This window comes from Portunus trituberculatus, chromosome 44, assembly GCF_017591435.1.
Source record: "Portunus trituberculatus isolate SZX2019 chromosome 44, ASM1759143v1, whole genome shotgun sequence".
NCBI classification, from domain to species: domain Eukaryota; kingdom Metazoa; phylum Arthropoda; class Malacostraca; order Decapoda; family Portunidae; genus Portunus; species Portunus trituberculatus.
The window spans coordinates 29396088-29410242 of NC_059298.1; the positions used below are offsets into that span (position 1 = coordinate 29396088).

At 39.7% G+C, this 14155-nt stretch overlaps 2 protein-coding genes across 2 annotated transcripts in view; one reads left to right on the forward strand and one right to left on the reverse strand.

Moving 5' to 3' along the window:
* The window catches only part of LOC123518530 (gamma-glutamyl hydrolase-like), a 265838-nt gene that overhangs the window by 168559 nt on the left and 83124 nt on the right, over positions 1–14155 (reverse strand). The window lies entirely within an intron of this gene.
* LOC123518529 (neuroendocrine convertase 2-like) overlaps positions 1–14155 on the forward strand; it is a 241273-nt gene that overhangs the window by 125599 nt on the left and 101519 nt on the right. The gene's annotated exons all lie outside the window — the stretch shown is intronic.

A 14155-nucleotide genomic window follows, 5' to 3' on the forward strand; every position in this document is an offset into this window, starting at 1 on the left:
GGTTTCCTCATCTTCCTCCTTTGTACATTTTCCTTCCCATTTTTTTTTTTCACAAAATCACGTATTCTTGGCTCAAATGAAAACGTAAAGAAAACTACCAAGTTCACAGAGTTAATTACCTTTTTTTTTTTTTTTTTTGAGGGAAGCACCATATCAAACGAACTTTATTTTTTTAACCAGACTCCATAACACGTAAAATTGAATAAAACTCTAGGCAGCGAGCCAAACATGACACCATAACAATACAGAGCCCTTTACTCTCACTTCTGATCAGACTCCTAAGAAAATTCAACAAACCTTTTAACAATGAACCAAACAACGCACCACAGGAATACATAACCTTTGCTATCACTTTCTAGCACACTCCTACACACGTGAGGAAATTAGACAACACTATACAGCCAGCCAACCAAAGCAACCAAAGCACCACTACATCACAGAGCCCTTCTTATTCCTTGCCAAGTTCCTAAACACGTAAAATGATATTAAACTGTAGACAGCCAGCAAGGAACAGCACCACGACACACACACACGCAACCAAAGCACCACTACATCACAGAGCATTTCTTATTCCTCGCCAAGCTCCTAAACACGTAAAATCATATTAAATTGTAGACAGCAAGCAAGGCACAACACCACGACACATACACACACACACATTCAGCCGCCCTGCAACGACCATCATGTCAAGGCTGACGTCTGAGTGAAGCTACGTTATGCCTCGACTAACACCAGCAGTCAGTCACGTCCAAATGTTTCAGCATCACGATGTTCATAATGGGACTCGGGATGTGATTAGTGTTTGGAAGACCGTCACAGAAACAATGCATGAAATTTAATCTTGTTTTTTTCGCAGCCCACTACAACAATAATGCATGAAATATTAGCATGTTTTCTTTTTTGTTTGGAATATCACGGCCACAGTAAAGCTTGGAATAACGTGCCTTTTTTTTAAAACCCTTCAGTACCATATTCATTCTGCTTACTGTTTGGTTATTTTACACAGGTTTAGAAACTCATATGTGTAATTGAAATAGTGAAGGCTGTGGCTATTAATCTTCTGACATCCAGACTCTTCCTAATGTCAATAAGATGGTCTAATCATACACAAAACTAAGGTAAAAATGTGTCCCAGTACTAAAGAGGTTAGTGTCCCATCCATAGTAATGTATGTGTGTCCATAGTAATGATAGTGTATTCATATCTATCAGAGGTGTTAGGGACCCACAATACTGACCCTGCCTATTACACTTACCTGTACACACCTCGCCTTGGGATAAGAACATAAGAAAGTCAGGGAAGCTGCAAGAAGCCACCAAACAGTCCCTTTACGAAACATAAAGACCATCTCCAAAAATCAGAATGCCAACAAAATCCGGTGTTTCCAGACGGTCACCACACAAGTAATAACTGGACCAAATACTACTTAACTAAATGGTGCAACTAAGGAGTCAAGGTTCCTAATGTCAATGTTTCTGAGGATATCTTTATTTTGGTGATGGATTAGCAAGATTTTTATTTTTAGTTTAAGCCCTTCAGTACTGGGACGCATTTTTATCATGAGTTTTGGGTATGATTTTATTGACATTAAGAAGGGTCTATGGAGGTGAGAAGATTAATGGCCAGAGTCTTCACTATTTTAATCTTCACATAAGTTTCTGAAGCTGTATAAAAACCACTAAATATTAAACAGAATAAATATGAAAACACGTCTTGGTACTGAAGGGGTTAAGGAGAAGCTGGGTATGCCTCAATTTCAAGTTATCTATAATGTTCCTGCTGACTGAGGTATCGCGCCACATTCCTCCCCACCCACTGCCGCGCCTCCTCGGTGTCCTCGCTGCCAAGTTCCGCTTTAGTCATATGCGACGCCGTCATTCAAGCACCGTCTACGGAATCCAGCCGGCAGTGGTTAAGAGGACCGGCTAGACTAAAGGAATTCAACAAGATCCTGGATACGATACCCGTCTATTCCGGGCAGGCGTCTCTCTCTCTCTCTCTCTCTCTCTCTCTCTCTCTCTCTCTCTCTCTCTCTCTCTCTCTCTCTCTTCTATAATAAGGCAATGGTTTCCTCTTCGCTCACCTCTCCAGGTCGGTATTCTGGAAGGCTTGGCTACCTCACCACGACTATTTCCCAAGGTCACAGAGATGATTAGCTGGGCTCTCAAGACATGTTTCTTCTGTTGATAATGTATGTTAATATATCACTAGAACCACAAAAATACTCTTAAAAACCCGTGTAATTTCAACTAGAGTGTTTTGAAAGTAAGGGGAGAGGGCGGCAAGGAATTGTTTCACTATATAGTCACAGGTTGGAGCCACCCGGGTGATGGGGGTCGTCCGAGGCCGTCTCATTCCCACGGTTGACTCTTGAAACAACTTGATTTCTCACCACGACAATTTTCCAAGGCCACAAAGACAACTAGCCGGGCATTCACGACAGTTCTTCCTTAAAATAAACTAGAAATCTTGGTAATCCATCACCAAACCCATAAAGATATCCTCAGAAACATGAGTATCATCAACTAAAGCCTTTAAAAGTAATGATGGCGAGAGAGCAAAGCGTTTCAGAATACTAGCCTTAGTTACACCATTGCCTTTCAATACCAGGGAAGGGAACATGGGAGGGGGAGAGCTGGACGTGACGCCCAACCGCAGCTGAAAGGACGGTTCTTTAAATAGACACCACGACTCTTTCCTTGGTCCATCATAATCACTGGAGGCAGGAGTGCAAAGCGTCACTCTCGCCACAACTGAAGGACAGATCTCAAAATAGACACGTAATCGTCCATCCTTCATTCATCTGAGTCTGGCACGAGGAAGAAATGGAACGAGTGGGACGGAGACTCTTCCTTCTCTTCCTGCTCTTCTCTGCGTCGCGACAGCTGATGAGTGGCGAGACAGTGAGGCTTCTTTGTTATCAGCGTCGTCACACACACACCTGTCATCAGTGGGGCTCCTGGGGCCGCGCTGCTCTGGGGCCGCCACAGTGAAGCCAAACTGTTCTCACCGTTCAACAAATACTAGCCTTTTAAATTCAACCAGACACTCGACCATTAAAAATTGATATATGATTCCATAAGGGTTGTTGTGGAGTGTGCGTGGGTGGGTGAGGGAGAAGGGCAGGGTGAGGGTTGAGAGGAAGGGCAGGGAGGCCAGGAAGGGGTCGACATTCAGTGGTGGCTGCAATGTGGTCGTTCTGTGATGCTATACAGGTCTCGCCATGCATGAGGTACAGTAAGGCATACACACCTTTTATCTTCCTGACTTTTTGTTCTCTTTTTATTCATTTATTAGATTATTTTATTTACTTTTGAGTAGTGGCGTGTCCCCGAACAACTTTTCTAATTAAAGACACGTAAAGGAAGTTTTATGACATTTCTGTATTTAAAAGTGTCACGTTGTCGAGTTTTTTTTCTATACCATGTAGACTTTTCACGGGAATTTTATGAGCTAAAGGAGATATTTTTTGGGTACATCCTACCTGAAAGCCCACCCGCTACAGGGAACCCCGAGTAAGGAAGCCCTATCTACACTCGGACCATGGCAAGGATTCGAACCTGTGCGCTTGGAGACCCCTCCGATCCCAAAGCGCGCGTGGTTCCACTGTAAAGAGGAAAAGAAATCTAAGAAATCTATTGTAACTGGAATGAAAAGAAAAGACAACTTCTATACAGCACTGTTCCGTGAAAAAACATCTTTCCTCTCGTACTTTTAAGACCAGAGACAAGGACCAGGGTACAAAAGAAATCTCCTGTTGATATGAATAGAAGCGTCACCCAGCACTGCTCCCACAAACCAGCTACTTCTCCTATTCTTTATCTTCTCGTCTGTAAAGCTTTAATCCCTTCAGTACCAGGACACGTTTTCATATTCATTCTCGTTACTATTTGGTGATTTTATGCAGCTTCAGAAACTTATGTGGGGATTAATCTTGTGACCTCCATAAACACTTCTTAACGTCAATGAAATAGTTTAATCACAGCCAAAACTCATGGTAAAAATGCGTCCCAGTACTGAAGGAGTTAACAATATATCAACCTCTTCCACTCGATACTTCCTTTTCATTAATTTACTTAATCTTACTTCCTCGCTGATCACTTACACAAAGCTAGATTGATTATTAACCCCTTCACTCCTGGGACGTATTTTTACCTTGAGTTTTGTGTACGATTAGATGATTTTATGTACATTAGGAAGGATTTATGGAGGTCAGAAAATTAATGGCTAGAGTAATCACTATTTCAATCCCCACTTACGTTTCTGAAGCTGAATAAAATTAAGTGATGTATGAGTAAGTGAGTACGAGAGTGTTGAAGGCAGCAACGAGCACCAACTTTAATTAATAACCAAACGTTTCGACATGTCTTGTCATCTTCAGTGGTCTAAAACAAAGAAAAAAAACATAAATGAAAATAAAACCACAAAAGGTTAAAATAATGACTAAATACAGGATGGAGAAATAAAAGTGACACAATATGTAGAGGATGAACCGTCAGTGTGTTGTTGAGGGCTGGTTTTAATTGAGAGATGTACAGAGATCCCAGTATTCTTAAATTGTTTCTACTACAGGTGGCAAGGATATGGAACTGATAGAAGCAGCGTTCCGTATCACCAAATAGTAAGCAGAATGAATATGGAAACGCGATATAGCACTGATCAGAGACTTTGAGACTGAGAAAAACCTAATAAGCAGTAGAGGGGAGTGCAGGTTACTCTGTCTCTCATCACGACTATTGGAAGTGTTTTTTTTAACCCCTCCAATACTGGGGCACATTTTTTTACCTTGAGTTTTGTGTACGATTAGACGATTTTATTTACATCAGGATGGGTTTATGTAGGTCACAGGATTAATGGCCTGAGTTTTCACTATTTCAGTCCCCACATAAGTTTCTGAAGCTGTGTAAAATCACCAAATAGTAAGCACAATGAATATGGGAACACGTCACAGTGAAGAGGTTAAGATCTAAAACGACAGAGAGGCAATCCTTCAGTTCCCAGGTACACCTCACCTCCAGACACTCCTCCCTTCCTCTGGCACACCACTCTAAGACACTCACTCTTTCTCCCCAGACACTCCTTAACTCCCAGACACGCCAACCCTTCCCACACACCCCCATCTCTTCCCAGGCACTACTCTATGGTGGCACTCTTTCTCTGGCACACCACTCCAAGACACTCACTGCTTCCTCTCCCCAGACACTCTTGAACTCCCAGACACGCCACCTCTTTCTACACACCCCCTCCTCCTCCTCTTCCCGTGGCACTCTTCCCGCCCACAGGCACCGTTGAACTCACAGGCACTCGTCCTTAACTTTTACACATTCCTTCCCTCCCACGCACTCATTCCGCTCCATAACGATCGTCACTAGTTAGTCTTGTTAAGGTTCGTCACTTCTTTTCCCCCTCGTTAAGTCCCAAGTGGCCTGAATCGTTATCGCTTCACTGGCTCCCCGCTTCCTTTAAATAACCCAGTCTGAGTTACTTGCTTCACGTGTTTGGGTGTTTGGGTGAAGGGAATGGAAAGGTACTGGGTTGGTGTCTATTAGCTAAGCCACCGATTGTTCTTAGCTTGTTATACTTGCTCTACTTCACCGCCGTGCCTCAGTAATGAAAAAGGAGTTACTTGCTTCATGTATCCGCTCTGTTTGGGTGTTTGGGTGTTTGGGTGATGGGAATGGAAAGGTACTGGGTTGGTGTCTATTTGCTAAGCCACGGGTCGTCCTCAGCTTGTTCTACTTGCTCTGCTTCACCGCCGTGCCTCAGTAATGAAAGAAGAGTTACTTGCTTTACGTAACCGCTCTGTGTTTGGATGATGGGAATGGAAAGGTACTGAGTTTGTGTGTAATAGTTAAGCACATATCGTCCTCAGGTACATCTACTTGCTCTGTTTCACCAGCCGTGCTTGAGTAACGAAAAAATGGAAAAAGGGGTTAATGTCCATCGGCTACGTAATGGGTCGTTAAGGCAGTCACTCAAGCTTTATTGGCAATTATATCCTTGCCCCAGATGACAACATCACACGCCCGCCCGGCTACATCCTGGTGAAGTTAATGCTACACCAGCTATTCATGTCACTAACTACACTCAATTTAACCCCTTCAGTGCTATGACACATTATCATATTCATTTTTGGTTACTATTTGGCGATTTTATACAGCTTCAGAAACTCATGTAGGGAAAAAATACTGAAGACTTTGGCCATCATTTTTTTGACCTCATAGATCCTTCCTATCAATAAAATCGTTTTATCATACCCAAAATTCATGGTGAAAATGCGTCTAGTACTGAAGGGATTAATGTGTTTGAGTTTTAAGTATGAATTGATATATGATTAATACATTGTTCTGTTGTATTAAGAAGAATTAGAGACCAAACAGTGGAAGTAATTGTTAGATATTGCCTCCTCCCTCACTCTCTCTCTCTCTCTCTCTCTCTCTCTCTCTCTCTCTCTCTCTCTCTCTCTCTCTCTCTCTCTCTCTCTCTCTCTCTCTCTGAAACATCTTGTAGAACATGACACCACTTCTCTGAGTCAGTGTTGAGACCCTCCCTCTTTTCAAAGCAAAGGCAGGCTGGTTGAATTAACAACGGCGGAAGGCTTGCTCCAGCATATGAACGCCCACCTCCATGTCCCAGAGACCTCGTAACTTGTGTGTTCCTGAGCCGGCGCCAGTCCAGCTCGAATGGCGCGCCGTACTGGCCAGACAGTCGCCAGAACTGCAGAAGTTTTGGCAGCTTTGTTGGTTTTCTTTAAAGGTATTGCAGGGTCAAGGGTGAGCACTGCTGCCTCGGGTGCTGGCCTGTGTGGCGCAGTGGTGAGTGGTGGGTAAAGTATGGGTGAGGTTGTGTGCTTGGCTTTACAAATCTTTTACTGTTCTGCTTCTCTCACGGGCGAAATCAATGCAATTGAAGAAAATGTTCCTTCAAATAACTAGAATATGCAAAGTTGGCATGACGTGCTTTCATTTATAAGTACTCCATTGTTCTGTGAGGTGTTTGTAATTGTAAAGTTGCTTCTGTTACAACCGAGACCGATATTCTGTAAACAACTGGGAAACGTAAAGGTGAAGATGCGAGTGTTGTGCAGAGAGCATGGTTGATACTGTGCGCTTGGCATTACCAGTATTCTGTAGAAAAAAAACTGGAAAACGTAAAGGTGAGGATGCGAGTGTTAGGTAAAGCAAGGCGCATTACCAATACTTTACAATTCCACACCCCGTTTGTAACGTTGTTTTTTTTTTCTGAGGATACAAACCAATCTCGTTAAAAAATATATATATGTATTCCTGTAAATAGCTGGGCACAATAAGGCAGATACAACGTACGTACTTAACTTCACTGTACTGGGACATATTTTTATCATGAGTTTTGTGTATGATTAGACTATTTTATTTACATTAGGAAGGGTCTATGGAGGTGAGACGATTAATGGCCAAAGTCTTCACTATTTCAATTCCCTCATAAGTTTCTGGAGTTGTATAGAATCACTAAATAGTAAACAGAATTAATATAAAAATGCGCCATGGTACTGAAGGGATTAATTTTACGGAAGCTATTTCAGTGTTTCAATATCTGTTTTGTCATTCTTTTTTTTTGTTACGAGCCAGATTAACCTCGCTAGACAAACACTACATTAACTCACCTCTTTATCACTCCACATATACAACACTTCACCTTACGACGTGTTATTGTTGTTACTCTCTCTCTCTCTCTCTCTCTCTCTCTCTCTCTCTCTCTCTCTCTCTCTCTCTCTCTCTCTCTCTCTCTCTCTCTCTCTCTTTCTCTCTCTCTCTCACCCAGAGTAGTAGATTGGCTAACTTTTTAGGTCAATTCCGCCTTTATGATTAACTTTTAGAGAGCTTTGATTAAACGGCATATTTTTTTCTCTCTCTCTTTCATTTCATTCGGCACTCTTAGCTGGCCTCTTTGACAACCGAAAGGAGCACCCTCGCTATTTTTTCAGCGTTTTTTCTTGCCCTAACAAAGGCACTTCTATATAAATAAAGAGTAGTAGTAGTAGTAGTAGTAGTAGTAGTAGTAGTAGTAGTAGTAGTAGTAGTAGTAGTAGTAGTAGTAAAGAAGAAGAAGAAGAAGAAGAAGAAGAAGAAGAAGAAGAAGAAGAAGAAGAAGAAGAAGAAGAAGAAGAAGAAGAAGAAGAAGAAGAAGAAGAAGAAGAAGAAGAAGAAGAAGAAGAAGAAGAAGAAGAAGAAGAAGAAGAAGAAGAAGAACAACAACAACAACAACAACAACAACAACAACAACACAGAAGACGAAGAGGAAGACAATACAAGCCATATTAAAACTAGAATGCTCTGCTGAAACTGCCTCGTTAAAAGGTTACAATTACTGCCTTTATCCTTTTCACTCCCATGGTCATCTTTCCTGGCAATACTGAGGTCACTGCAAAGACGAGCACTTGTATGGGCACAGAGAGAAGAAAAAAGGGAGGATTATTTTGTCCCTCCTATACTAAAGAACTATTTGAAAGACAAGTTGTAAGGCATTATGGGAAAACATTTTGTACACATTGCGATTTAAGAACGATCATTTGAAGTCACTGAAAAGAAACTGTGAGTATTCTTTTTTTTTTTTTGCCTTTTCCATAGTGAAGAATTATTTGCAAGACTGTAGCATGAAAGATTATGGAGAAAATCGCGAGGGTTATGGTAAAAAAAAAAAAAAAAAAAGCCTCTTGGACACAAAAGACACGTGGGATTATCATTTTTTTTTTCTTTTTGCCTTTTCCATAGTAAAGAATTATTTGCAAGACTGTAGCATGAAAGATTATAGAGAGAATCGCGAGAGTTATGATAAAAGGCCTCTTGCACCATTCCTTGATAGGTAAACAGTCGCAATTCCTATAAATTGAAAGAAAACGTGCATAAATTGTCTCCAAGATTATAACTCCTCAACTAGAATCCAGAACCTATTTCCTGGTAGCTGAAGCCTTAATCCCTTCAGTACCATGACGCATTTCCTGCTTACTATTTGGTAATTTTAACAACTTTAGAAACACATGTAGGGGATTGAAACAGTGAAGACTCTGGCCATTAATCTTTCAACCTCCATAGACTCTTGCTTATGTCAATGAAATAGTCTAATCGTACACAAATCTCAAGGTAAAAATGTCTCCCAGTACTGAAGGGGTTAAAAGAAGATTAGATAAATTTAAAGACGGGGATCATAGATGGAATTAAGTAGCTTTGCTCATACAGGAACTGACACGTATAAGCCAGACAGTCTCTTGCGGCTTCCCTCACTTTCTTATGTAGAGCGTGAAGAAAGACAGCCTGGTGAGAATAGGACACAAGAATAAGACACATCAACGCCTGCCACCTCCCAACGCAAGCTGGCTTTCATGTACCAGCAACATTCGATACCTTGAAGCACTGCAGAAGAGGCAAGAACACAAAGCTAAAAGAAGAAATAATAAGAAAAAAGACAGTCTGGTGAGAATAGGACACAAGAATAGGACACACCAACACCTGCCACCTCCCCACACAAGCTGGCTTTCATATACCAGCAATATTCGGTACCGTGAAGCACTGACGGTACACGAAGAGGAAAGGTAGCAAGAACACAAAGTAAAAAGAAGTAAAAAGAAGGACAGTCTGGAGAGAATAGGACACAAGAATAGGACACACCAACGCCTGCCACCTTCCCACGCAGGCTGACTTTCATGTAGTTGAAGCACTGATGGTAAAGACAAAGGAAAGATAGAAAGAACACGAAGTAAAAAGAAGAAATAACAAGAAAAAAGACAGTCTGGAGAGAATAGGACACAAGAATAGGACACACCAGGCTGACTTTCATGTACCTGCAGCATTCGATACCGTGAAACACTGACGGTAGATACAAAGAAAAGATAGAAAGAACAGAAAATAAAAAGAATATACTCCAGCTTTGTTAAGTGATATACGAGTATTCCATAGAGAGAGAGGGCGAAAAGGAGAGCAATAATATACAGTCCTGCCTGTGCTAACTGACATATTTCCGATACTAAAGAAAGGAACATGGGAAAATAGGAATAAAGAATATTTACCTCAACTGGAGTATTGAACAGCGTTGTCAAATGTTACTCGGAATACAAAGAGTGAAAAATGAACAAGGAATGAGAGCCATAAAAATTGCTGCGCTACTTAATGTATTTCATATAGAAGGTGAGGAAGTTCAATACAAAGAATAGTATGTAGTTTTGTCAACATATTTGGAATTAAAGGAGAAGAAAGCAAAATAAACATAAAATATAAGAATGATTTAAAGTTTTGTCAATTATTTTATGAGAGAGAGAGAGAGAGAGAGAGAGAGAGAGAGAGAGAGAGAGAGAGAGAGAGAGAATGAGAGAGAGAGAGAGAGAGAGATTAGAGAGAGAGAGAGAGAGAGAGAGAGAGAGAGAGAGAGAGAGAGAGAGAGAGAGAGAGAGAGAGAGAGAGAGAGAGAGAGAGAGAGAGAGAGAGAGAGAGAGAGAGAGAGAGAGAGAGAGAGAGAGAGAGAGAGAGAGAGAGAGAGAGAGAGAGAGAGAGAGAGAGAGAGAGAGAAATAATATGCAATTTTATCATCAGATACATTACAGATACAAAAAAGAAATAAGTGAACAAAGAAAAGAATGACGTCCAGTTATTTTTCTGTCTACATTTTGTTTTATAGAAAGAAAAAAACTAAAAAAGAAAGAAAAAAAACGTGTAATTTTGCTAATACATTTCAAATACAAAAAAATGATAAAATAAACAAACACAAAAACGAAGGAGAACGAAAAAATAATTCAGCTTAATTTTACGTATAATTTTACAAACTAATACAAAAAAATGAGATAAATAAACACAAAATACGAAAAAGAAAGGAAAAAAAAAATAATCGAGCTTAATTTTACGAGTAATTTGACCAACTAATACATTCCAGATACTAAAAACAATATGATAAGATAAATAAACTCAAAAACGAAAAGAAAAGAAAAAAAGAATTCCAGATACAAAAAAACGAAAAGAAAAAAAACATTCCAGATACACAAAAAAAATATGACGATATAAATAAACACAAAAAATGAAAAAAGGCAAAAAAAAAAACATTCCAGATACAAAAAAAATGATAAAATAAATTGGAAAAAAACGAAGGAAAAAGGATAAGAAAAAAAGTTAAAATAAATGAAAAAAAAAAGCGAAGAAAAAAAAAAGCCTTTCACATACAAAAAAAAAAAGATAAAACAAATAGAAAAAAAAACGAAGAAAAAAAATAACCAAGCTTAATTTTGTCAACGATGCGACGACGAAAAATTGACACAAACTTTACTGGAGTGGAAAACATAATTACGCGAGACAGGGCGGGGGGACCTTACCTTCAAAGTCAGTATTGTCAAACTCAAAATTTAACATAGAATTAGTTGGCTTTACTTTAATACTATCACGGCGATGAATCTCTCTCTCTCTCTCTCTCTCTCTCTCTCTCTCTCTCTCTCTCTCTCTCTCTCTCTCTCTGACTGCCTCCATATTTATTTTCTTTCTTCTTTATTTTGTTCTTTGTGCTACGAGTGGTGGTGGTGGTGGTGGTGGTGGTGGTGGTGGTGGTGGTGGTAGTAGCAGTTTTTTTTTTTTGGGGTAGTAGTAGTAGTAGTAGTAGTAGTAGTAGTAGTAGTAGTAGTAGTAGTAGTAGTAGTAGTAGTAGTAGTAGCATCACCACATTGACAAAATAACAAAAAATCCACAAAATTTCAGATAAACAAAACAAAGTCTTACATGAAACAAAGAAAATAAATTAGTGAAAGGCAAAAACATGAACACACACACACACACACACACACACACACACACACACACACACACACACACACACACACACACACACACACACACACACACACACACACGGACAGGCAATAACAGTTGGATGCAGTGACGATACATTTAGGGAAACAATACAGTGACTGAATGAACAGACCACACTGCACTATTACAAAACACATCAGACATATATCAAATCAATTAATCAATAAAGATACACAAATAAATGAATAGATAAAAAAAAAAACAGGTAAACAGATAAAAGGTAAATAAATCAAATAATAATAAAGAAGAGTCAATCACTATAAAGCTAATGATAAAAAATATAATCAGAAGCAAAATCTTAAAGTAACGTAAAGTAAGATAAGGAAAGGTAAGGCAAGATAAGATAAGGAAAGATAAGATTAAATACTACAAACAGATTATAAGGATAAGTAAAAAAACACAGAAAATAAAGATGATATAAGAAAAGACAAGGAAAGATAAGGGAAGATAAGATAAGGGAAGATATATAAAGAGAAGATAAGGAAAGATTAATAGAGACAAGATAAGGGAAGATAAAAGATGCGATACGTAAATACACAGAAGGTAAAGATAAGAAAGGTAAAAGAGATAAGATAAGTAGAAGACACAGAAAAATAATGAAAAAAATATAAAACAAAAAAAAATAATACACAAGCAAACAAGAAAAATACACTAATACACTTTAACAAAATACTAAAACACACAAAAACACACAAAAAACTGCAGAAATACATCACAAAACACCACAACACACAAAAACACACAAAAACACACCAAAAACACATCACAAAATACCACAAAACACCACTGGACAAACAACCACAAAAACACACAAAAAACAAAAAAACACCCCAAATAACATCACAAAACACTACAAACACACAAAAACACACGAAAACACACAGAAATAGACCAGAAACACACAACAAAACACCACAAACAAACGAAAACACACGAAAACACAGAAATAGACCAGAAACACACAACAAAACACCACAAACACACAAAAACACACGAAAACACACCAAAAATACATGACAAAACACCACAAACCAAGCACTAGACACACTAAACTCACGAGGACAAAAAATATGATAAAAAAATAGAATACAAAAATACAATCAAACACAGACGTGAGGAACAAGCCCTACTGTGATCCCAGCAGGAGGTAAACACACCCTGACGTCACTATGGGGGTCCCTTAGCAATTCCAGGACTCAGGGTTGCTCCGCCCTCACTGCTTTTTTTTTTATATATATATATATTAGGTTCGGGGTGTGTGGTGGTGGTGGTGGTGGTGGTGGTGGTGGTGGTGGTGGTGGTGGTGGTACTCATTTACTCTATTTACAGACACACCATGACATATTGTGGCTCTGTGTGTGTGTGTGTGTGTGTGTGTGTGTGTGTGTGTGTGTGTGTGTGTGTGTGTGTGTGTGTGTGTGTGTGTGTGTGTGTGTGTGTGTGTGTGTGTGTGTGTGTGTGTAACAAGGCTGTGTACACATTCTCTCGTCCCACACACACCCACACCCACACACACACACATACACACCCACACCCACACACACACACTCTCTCTCTCTCTCTCTCTCTCTCTCTCTCTCTCTCTCTCTCTCTCTCTCTCTCTCTCTCTCTCTCTCTCTCTATCCTTTCCACCTCCCTCGTGTTAATTTCACACTATACGATTTTTTTTTTCATTCCATTTAACTTGATTCTAATTAAGTCGCATGTTTCCTTTACTTTTTTTTTAAGCCGGCAATTATGAAAAGGTACAAAGTGTCGCGAGTCTGCACAGGTGGTGGTGATGGGATGCCTTGTGACCTGGTGGTGGTGGTGGTGGTGGTGGTGGTGGTGGTGAATGCCATTACTGTTGTTACTATTGTCGTTGTTTTTGCTGTTAATCTTCTTCTTCTTCTTCTTATCATTTTCGTTATGTTGTAATGGTGTTAATATCGGGCTGTTTCCTTTTCTTGCCCTCCACATACCACTAACAGCTTTTCCTTGTGATGGCAGGCATAACAAAGAGGGTGTGCTTTTTTTTCATAAATCTTCAGTGTCATTGTTTATCATCGTTCCATTCAGGATTCACACCATTCACTGTTCAGTAGTTTAGCTCACCACTGCCCTGTCTCACCACTTCCTTGTGATGGCAAACATAATAAAGTGCTCAGCGTGTTTTTTTTTTTTTTTTTTTTTTTTAATCTTCAGTGTCATTGTTTATCATCGTTCCATTCAGAATTCACACCATTCACTATTCAGTAGTTTAGCTCACCACTGCCCTGTCTCACCACTTCCTCCTGTCTCACACTATCAGCCTGTCACATCCGCTGGCTCCATTAACCCTTAGACTTCTGTAAGCT